The 10,118-nt window shown below is 46.6% G+C and overlaps 1 protein-coding gene across 2 annotated transcripts in view; it reads right to left on the reverse strand.

The window, feature by feature from the left end:
• The window catches only part of ABAT (4-aminobutyrate aminotransferase), a 396,642-nt gene extending 389,719 nt beyond the window's left edge, over window positions 1-6,923 (reverse strand). The window contains exon 1 of one of the 2 annotated variants that reach the window (XM_040356981.1): window positions 6,739-6,923. The gene's annotated coding sequence lies outside the window, so the exon portion shown is untranslated. Of the gene's footprint in view, window positions 1-6,680 lie in introns of both variants that reach the window. The other variant, XM_040356980.1, reaches the window with a different exon arrangement.
• Between the last annotated feature and the right edge of the window lie 3,195 nt (window positions 6,924-10,118).

The raw sequence follows: 10,118 nt of genomic DNA on the forward strand, positions 1-10,118 counted from the left end.
TTTGCTTAGTTGCTTGAAAAGTCTGCAGAGTGTGGGAGCTTTGTATCTTCATTGGAAATTTACCTATGGAAAAGCCTCTATGTTTATATCCTTGTTACCTTGAAGCATAAAGAAGCATTGGAAAACACCTCTGGAGTCTTTATTCATTGAGTAAGCTGTCTGTTAAAGTCATCATTCAACCTGCTGCATACATCCTTACAGACTGGGTCTACAAGAAGCTTGTCACAGGTACAACCAATGCTGATACAGAACAATATATATATTATATATATATATATATATATATATATATATATATATATATATATATATATATATATATATATATATATATATATATATATATATATATATATATATATATATATATATATATATATATTCTACTTTCGGTTTATAAAATATTTCTTCATCAATTTAGGCCAAAATTTATTATGCTACACATCGTTGGTGAAAATAAATCCTAATAACCCTTTCCTCTCTCTGATCACAAATTCATCAGTTTCACTGTATCCTTGCCTCCAACCAACTATCCCTCCAAGCAGCAAACAATTACTTGTAGGAACCTTCGCAACTTAAACCCTTCTCTTCTCTATTCTGCTACTGACCACCTATACGACATAATCTCTCCCCTGTCCTGTCCTGACCTGGCCACCTCTGTCTACAACAGTTCACTCTCATCATCACTAGATACACTTGCTCCTCTAACCACACACAGAATCAGGCCCCGACCGCTACAACCCTGGCAAACTGACAACACTAAAAATCTCAAGAGACATTGCCGTGCTCTTGAACGACTGTGGCGTAAAACCAAATGCCTGCAGGACTTCACCCTATATAAATCTGCCCTTCTAAAATACAATTCCTGCCTCCATGCTGCCAAACAAGACTATTTTGTGTCTCTTATTACTACCTTGTCATCCAGTCCCCGTCGGCTCTTCTCAACCTTAAACTCTCCGCTTCGTCCCCCACCCCCTCTACCCACTAACTCACTCACTGCCCAAGAGATTGCCAATCACTTCAAAGACAAGATTGATGCAATTCGTGAGGACACCTCCACCGTCCGTACATCTTTACCACCCAACATAACTTGCCTAACGGCACTTTCAACACTCTCCTCTTTTGAATTGGCTACTATTGAAGAGGTTACAAAACTTTTCTCAGATGCCCACCTAACCAATTGTCCCTTGGACCCTGTTCCCTCACATCTACTACGGTCACCCTCTTCTTCTATCCTATGCTCCCTCACTCACATCTTCAATCTCTCCCTCTCTAGTGGTATCTTCCCCTCCCCTCTAAAACATGCACAGATCACTCCAATACTTAAAAAGCCCTCACTGGACCCCACCAACCTGAACAACTTAAGGCCCATCTCATTGCTCCCATTTACCGCTAAACTTCTAGAACGCCTAGTCTACAACCGTCTTGGCTCCTACCTCAGTGAAAATAACCTTCTTGACCCCTTACAGTCTGGCTTTCGCTCGCAGCACTCCACGGAAACTGCCTTACTAAAAATCACTAACGATTTACTAACTGCTAAATGCAACAGCCAGTACTCCATACTCCTTCTAGTCGACCTCTCTGCAGCCTTTGATACCGTTGACCACCCACTCCTTCTCAATAAACTCCATTCCCTTGGCCTCCAAGATTCTGCTCTATCCTGGTTCTCTGCCTATCTATCACAGCGCTCCTTCAGTGTTACCTACAACTCTGTCTCCTCCTCTCCATTGCCCCTTTCTGTGGGGGTCCCTCAAGGCTCTGTTCTTGGACCACTTCTCTTCTCTATCTACACCTCCTCCCTTGGTCACTTGATAACCGCCCACGGCTTTCAATACCACCTATACGCCGATGACACCCAAATCTATCTGTCTACTCCTCACCTCACTCCTTCAGTCTCCTCTCGCATTACTAACTTACTAACTGACATCTCAGCATGGATGTCGCACCACTTCCTTAACCACTTCCATACCAGGCACTTACGCAGCTTCCCGCCTAAGCCAATTTTCAGCTTTCAGCACTGTCGCACTTTGAATGGCAATTGCGCGGTCATGCTACACTGTACCCAAACAAAATTGGCGTCCTTTTTTCCCCACAAATAGAGCTTTCTTTTGGTGGTATTTGATCACCTCTGCGATTTTTTTTTTTTGCGCAACAACTAAAAAAAGGCTGAAAATTTGGAAAAAAAATTACGTTTTAATTTTTTTCTGTAAATTTTTTTGTAAATAAGTTTTCTCTTTCAATTACGGGCACTGATATGGCGGCACTAATGGGCACCGATGAGATGGCACTGATGGACATCGATGAGGTAGTACTGATGGGGACTCATAGGCGACACTGATGGGCACACATAGGCGGCACAGATGGGCACACATAGGCGGCACAGATGGGCACACATAGGCGGCACAGATGGGCACACATAGGCGGCACAGATGGGCACACATAGGCGGCACAGATGGGCACACATAGGCGGCACAGATGGGCACACATAGGCGGCACAGATGGGCACACATAGGCGGCACAGATGGGCACACATAGGCGGCACAGATGGGCACACATAGGCGGCACAGATGGGCACACATAGGCGGCACAGATGGGCACACATAGGCGGCACAGATGGGCACACATAGGCGGCACAGATGGGCACTCATGGGCGGCACTTATGGGTGGCACTGATGGATACTTATGGGTGGCACAGATGGGCACTGATAGGTGGGCACTGGGCATGGATGGGCACTGTGGGGTGGCACTGATGGACACTGGGGTGGCGCTGATGGACACTGGGGTGGCGCTGATGGACACTGGGGTGGCGCTGATGGACACTGGGGTGGCAGCACTGATTTTTGCCAGGTTGCCAGTCAGTGCCCATTTGTGGGAACTGACTGGCATCTTTTTTCTTTTTTTTAACGCTTTTTTTTGTTTAGACTTTTTTTTTGCAGGCTTTTTTTTTTTTTTTTTGCCCACCCTGGTGCTCCAGGGTGGGCATCCCTGGTGGTCCAGTGTGGCGATCCGAGGGGGGGCTGCGCTGATAAACAATCAGCGCGAACCCCCCCTGTCAGGAGAGCCGCCGATCGGCTCTCCTCTACTCGCGTTTGTCAGACGCGAGTGAGGAAGAGCCATCAACGGCTCTTCCTGTTTACATCGTGATCAGCCGTGATTGGACACGGCTGATCACGTGGTAAAGAGTCTCCGCCGGAGGCTCTTTACCGAGATCGGAGATGCAGGGTGTCAGACTGACACCCCGCATCACCGATCGCCGCGATGCGCGCCCCCACGGGCGCGCGAGGCATGAAATCCTGCAGGACGTTCTAGAACGTCCTGTCAGGATTTCATAACCACTTCCCGGATGTAAATCGGCTATAGGCCGGGTGGGAAGTGGTTAAACTAAATCTCTCTAAAACTGAGTTACTAATATTCCCCCCTGCCCGTGCCCCCTTCCATGACTTTTCCATCAAAATCCACAATGCAACCATCAGTCCCTCCCCTCAGGCCAGGGTACTCGGTGTAATCCTAGACTCTGACTTGTCATTTCAGCCTCAAATCCAATCGTTGTCAAAAGTTTGTAGAATTCACCTTCGTAACATCTCTAAAATTCGCCCCTTTCTAACAAATGAAACCACCAAACTCCTCATTCACTCCCTTGTTATCTCTCGCCTTGACTATTGCAACTCCCTTCTTATTGGCCTGCCTCTCTATAGGCTATCCCCTCTTCAGTCTATTATGAATGCTGCTGCCAGACTTATCCACCTTACAAACCGCTCAGTATCTGCCAAACCTCTCCTCCAATCCCTACACTGGCTTCCTATCACCCAGCGAATTAAATTCAAAATACTAACCACAACCTACAAAGCCATCCACAACTCTGCTCAAGCTACATCACCAATCTTGTTTCTAAACATATCCCAAACCGTCCTCTCCGCTCTTCTCAAGTTCTCCTACTGTCAAGCTCTCTTGTCTCTTCCTCCCATGCTCGTCTCCAGGATTTCTCCAGAGCCTCTCCCATCCTCTGGGACTCACTACCTCAACCTGTCCGGCTATCCCCTACTCTTGCTACCTTCAGGCGATCCCTGAAAACTCACCTCTTCAGGGAAGCCTATCACGTCTCCAACTAATCTTTTACCACTTCCATAAGCTCATTCCCCGCAGTTACAACCTTTTGTACCACCTGCCCCACCCTATTAGATTGTAAGCTCTTCTGAGCAGGGCCCTCGTTATCCTCTTGTATTTTATTGTATTGTAACTGTTTTGTCTCCCTTTATATTGTACAGTGCTGCGTAAACTGTTGGCGCTATATAAATCCTGTATAATAATAATAATAAGTGTATATTAATTGGTTTGTGTGAAACTATGGTCTACAAAGAGTGTACAAACTATGGTATATATTGTGTATTTGAAAATTGATCAGTCCTTATGTACTGATGGCAGATCTAATTTCTTGAGGCCCTAAAATGCCAAGACAGTATAAATATCCCCCAAATGACCTATTTTTGGATAGTAGACAGTCCAAGGTAAGTAGGAGGCATGGTGAGTTTTTTGAAGTTGTAATTAGATAAACTGGTGATAGTATGTTAAAAAAAAAAATAATAATTACATAATTTTTTTTATTCAATTAATTTCATGGGGGGGGGGGGGGGGTCAGGGATATTTTTCTCTCTTTTTTTTTACACTTTAATTGCTATTACAGTGATGATCACTATAGGAGCAATGTTTTGAACGGTCATGAGTGGGGTATATTCATTTCAGCTGTATATTACTATTGTGTGCTGTGATTGGCCGACAGCCATCACATGATACTGTGATTGGCCCATATGACAGCTGTGGCCCAATTACAGCATCACTATAGCACTCACAGCTGTCATGAATAAAATGTATTCATTTCAGCTTTGTTGACATTGTGATCATGTGCTTGCATAGCAAATTGGTACCAGGGGCCACAATTCGGAAGACGCTGCATCATGTACCTGGCCGTGCCACCTGCCTGCAGAAAAAATACTGGAAGCAGTCTTACTGTGGTTCAATGGGAACTTTTTTGTTTTTGTGTGACCTGTGGGTAGGCAGCCTATTCATTTTAATGGACTGGCCTACCCACAGAAATGTAGGGGGGCTGGAGTCTCTGATTCTTTTTCGTCAAGCCGAGTTTGGCGTGCATGAAAATGTGCCAAATGTTCCAATACGTGGGATTACCGTTAAAGCAGAGTTCAGCTGAAAAAAAAAATTGAATTAAAAGTCAGCAGCTACAAATACAGCAGCTGCTGACTTAATATATGTCAGCATCCAAAGCCGATCTGTCCCTCGTCTCTCAGGCGGAGGTGCTGCCATCTTCGGCTTCACTTTCTGGTTCCCCCCACTGCGAATGCGCGAGTCGCGCAGCGCAATTTCACTGGTCCCAGCGGGGGGAGGGGGACATGGCATAGATCGCCGCGGATACTGCGGCAATCTATGCCCTGAAGTGGGAGAAAATACCTGGATTACACAGGTATCTGCTCCTCTCACCCCCCTGAAAGGTGCCAAATGTGACATCAGAGGGGGAAGGAATCTGAAAAGTGGAAGTTCCATTTTTGGGTAAAACTCCGCTTTAAGAATTAATGGCACTCATGTGCGTCTTGCCTGCAGATCGGGAACACGATTTTAAGTGTTCCTAATCCGCACGAGTGTGAACCTAGACCAACAACCTTACATATATGAATTCCTCCTCATTCTATTAAAACAATCGCATTACAAAGTTTGACACGCGGTCAGGTGCATGGATCCCAATGCACAGTACCTGTGTTCCGATCTGTTCACCCGCTCCTACCCACATATTAAAATTTAACATGCGATTGTGTCCATGCAGCCACTGCCTGTGCATCCACTTCTATGGATTGCCTGCACGCAATGCCAATAGGATTCCCACCTCATTCCCTTTAAACCCAAACACATTGTACACAGGTTCTGTGGCTGATTATTAAACTCACTTAGTGCCTTATCTGCATTAAATTAGCCCCAGAACCTGTGTAATTAATACGTGTTCGGATTTAAAGGGATGAGGTGGCAACCCTAAACGCCAAGGTGAATGCACATGCACCTGACATTAATGGCCCCTCTGAATGAGCCCCAATTCTTATGGGCACTCCATCACACCTTGCTAACATGCATGAGAAATTGCGTGCCAAATTTGCTAGAGCCTGTGCAAATTTTGTGCTTAGGGCAGCCAATTAAAATGAATGCATCTACCCTAAACACGACGCACGGTCAAACCTTCATGGGTGTTTACAGGGCATTAGAACTGCATTATAGCTGCAAAAATGTGAACGGGTCATCACCTCCATAGGTGGGCGGTCAGGGTGCTGTGTGAACTTGGTGGACCACGCTATTGTGGAATGTGATGGTTATACGGTAGGTGATGACATCTTGCATATCATTATTGAACAGGGTTCCATTCAATGACCTCACAGGTCCCCATCTCCAATCATCCTTTACCTGAATGTCACCTCTACAATACAATACAATGACAGCACCTCTCCTCATAGACAACCATGGCCGGCTCCCTTCCACTCATCATTATAGACAGCGGCCAATCCCCGGCTCCATCGGTAAACAAGCAGATATCTCATCCATAGGATGGAGCCAAGCACACACTTCCCTCCTCTTCCTCCCGCTATGTGAGCTGTCCTCATATCTACACCACTAATCAGCCTGCTTACCTTGTATCTGCGTATAACAGTCCTTTACACAGAGCCGGAACAAGAGAGCGTCTCTCACCTTCTCCCAGAGCGGCCCCTCAGCTCCGGACACTCTATTCCTGGAGCTCAGAGAACGAACAAGACGACACCGGCAGCTCACAGCTGTTTGCAGCACCGGAGTTCTGTTACTGAACGTATCCTCAGCTTCCCTTTAGATGAGCATTCTACTCCCTCTGCCGGCCACTGGGTGGTGCTAACTTCTCCTGCACTCCTCTCTATCACCTCATACAGTAGAAGCTGAGAGAAGAACTTTCCAACTAGACCATGATCTGAGGCACGAAAAAGGGCTACGAGCATAGAAAGAATTTTACAGCCGAGTGTAGCTTTACCACATGATCTGTGCAAGATTTTACCCCTCCATGACCAGGGTATTTTTTTACTATTCGGCATGGTGCTACTTTAACTGGCAATAGCGCAGTCATACAACACTATACACAAATGACATTTTTATTAGAGATGCGCTGATGTGGTATCAGTACTGATACTCAGAACTTTTTTTCTCAGAAAATAGGTGCAGGAACTCAACCACGACCCGTTCAGATCTCACAAACAGTAGAAGGATCTTAAAGGGGCATTAAATACCAGAATTGCATTGCATGCAGAGTTCAGGGAGTTACAAAGCTGTCACTTGTAAACACAGAAACCAGACTTCTGTGTTTACAAGTGATTGTGGTGAGCAGGCACCAAAGGGTCTGAGCCAGAGGTGGTGGAACTGAGTTCCCCCTGAAAAAAAGCCCTGCTGATACTCCTGCAAATGCTTCCAATACCAAAACTGATACATCCAGGGGCGGACTGACCATTCGGGGACTCGGGCACTGCCCGAGGGTCCCATGCCACTAGGGGGCCCCATCAGGGATGCAAGTGTAGCGCCCGTTACTTTCAGTATGGGCACTACGCTAAAGTTAGTGGGGGAATAGGAGAGTTATTTTGCTCCCATTCGTAATTGGTTACATTTTGGGCTGCTGTCATTCCAGAACTGTCCTGTAGGTCAGTCTGCACTCCAGGGATGGGATCCCATCCCTGGGCGACAGTTGGCGCTAGAGGGGTTCTGGCAGAGCCACTTTTCCCCAGCAGCCAATTAGAGGAGTTTTCCCTCGCGGAGCATGCTGGGGGAGGGTATATCTGGGGCGGACGCCATTTTTGTGTGTTCTTCGCGGGTTCCAGGTGCGGCACCCACCTTCAGGGTGTGCACACATCGCGGGCCCCACCACTATGGCTGACCTGGCCCGGGGTCACGCGCTACGCGGAGTTCCAGACTTTGGGCCCTCCTGGCCTGGAGCAACTGATGCTACTAAGGGGCCCCAGTGACTTACTGGGTCCCCCATCTACTAAGGAGATCCCAGGCTGTATGCTGTTCGGTGGGGGGTCGGCTTGAGGAGAACCCGGAGGCAGGTTGTCCAATAGGGCTTGAACGAACCATCGGGGATCTGGTGACCGGGACACTGACAGGTACACTTCAACTGTCACCCGGTGACCCTAATGTAATCTACTGGGAGGATTTGCTCAATCCATTTAGCTCATTGAAGTACTAGGCCTGTGGCAGAGGTCCTTAGAGCCGGGTCTGTGGCAGAGACCTGTTCCTCCCAGCAACCTAAAGTGACACTTTCGGCTGCCAGGCTGGTGCAGGGGCCTGTCCGGGGGCACTTCACCTACTCTGGCTAGAGTGACGACGAACTGTATCTACTACTACTGAGAGCAGGATTGCTCTTTCTCATATCCAGGCCTGATACTGCAAAGTTCTCTATTGCTTCATCAACCTTTTCTCTCTACCTCATGTTGATGTTGGTCGTGTTGGGCTGGAAATAAAGCATTCGGAAAACCTTTATTTGATGACTGGACATTCGCTTACTAATCTACTCATCAAACTCACCCCTAGACAACGGTAAGAGGTAACTTAATACGCCGATCCCAAAACAACCAGCGGCTCCTGCGGGGGTAGCGCTACACAAGCCTCAGTAAAACATGGGGCAGTATGTTTTTTAAATCTGTCCCTGAAATGTTCCTTACCGACAACCTTTTGGGCTAAAAATCACAAGATTATAGCTGCCCCGCCTCTCCAGTACCTTCTCAGTGTGTGTATGTATACTGTGTGTGTATATATATATATATGTATACTGTGTGTGTATATATATATATATGTATACTGTGTGTATACCATGTGGCCCCATAATCTATTGCCTGGGGGCCCCATAATTTCCTATTGCCCGGGGGCCCCATGAGTTGTCACTCCGCCCCTGCTTACATCAATACAAAATGAATAGGCACAAATCCTACTGCAAAGAATCGCATGCAATTTCCCCCACTGTTCCTGGGTGTGTAAAGTAAGGGAAAAGCGCCAACTAGTGAGCAGTTTATTTAAAAAAAAAACGTTAGAACTCACAGTACATCTCTGGCCAAATGTAAAGGCAAGCAACTACTGACCACCGAGGCTCTGATGAAAGAGGTTTGCCTCTAAAACGCGTAAGTCATAAATGTCGGTCTGATGCCATCTGATCCGTGTTGTTATCGTGGTCGCTCGGCGATATTGTATATCAGTTCAATTGTCTGATAAGCGCTGTCTTTCATCTCCGTTTGTGAGTATGACTATTGTATTAATCTCTTAATAAAATCCCTTTGTGATAATGCACTAGGTCGGTGCGCCCTCCTTTTTCTTTTCTTTCAAATGTAAAATCTGCATAGGTGTCCCAGGCCTGCTGATGATAGCAAATCACAGCCGCTGGAGGTGCTCATAAAGCTGGAGGAGATGTAGAGGTGATCTACAACACAGAGCTCCATTTCTTGAATGACGGAGCCGGTGATCATTGTAACCAATCATGGCACAGGTGCGCACTCCCCTGCCCAGAAGTGCTGGGTCACGTATCAGAGACGTAATCCAGTGAAGAGAGGCCACTTGGATCACACTTATGCAATGCCAGACATCGCATGTGATTCACAACGCATTGCTTTGCACATCATATGTAATGTCTGCATTCGCACCAAAATAGTGCAGGACCCTTTTTTGGTCCGCGCTGGAATTGGATCGCATGGGTGTCATGTGATCTGATTCCTGCACCATTTCATAGTTCGCACTGCAAACCTGAACGGGGGGTGTCATTACGCAGAGGGCAGTGTGAACTGCCGGCGATTTAGGTGCGATGTGGGAACCCTCACTGGAATCGTGCTGGTTCCCGCATCACACAAGTGTGAACCGAGCCTAAGTGAGGTGGTTGGCAAGCGATTAAAGAATATGTTACTCCAATAATTCATTTTTGTGACATGTCTTTTGTTGTAGCTTTTCTGGCACTCTTTGTTTACAGGTTTGCTAGAAAATTACTTAGAACTTCCATATATTTTATATATATATATATGTATACACACAGGTATATTAACCACTTAAGACCCGGACCTTTAGGCAACTAA

This window comes from Rana temporaria, chromosome 6 (assembly GCF_905171775.1).
Source record: "Rana temporaria chromosome 6, aRanTem1.1, whole genome shotgun sequence".
In the NCBI taxonomy this organism is placed as follows: Eukaryota; Metazoa; Chordata; class Amphibia; order Anura; family Ranidae; genus Rana; species Rana temporaria.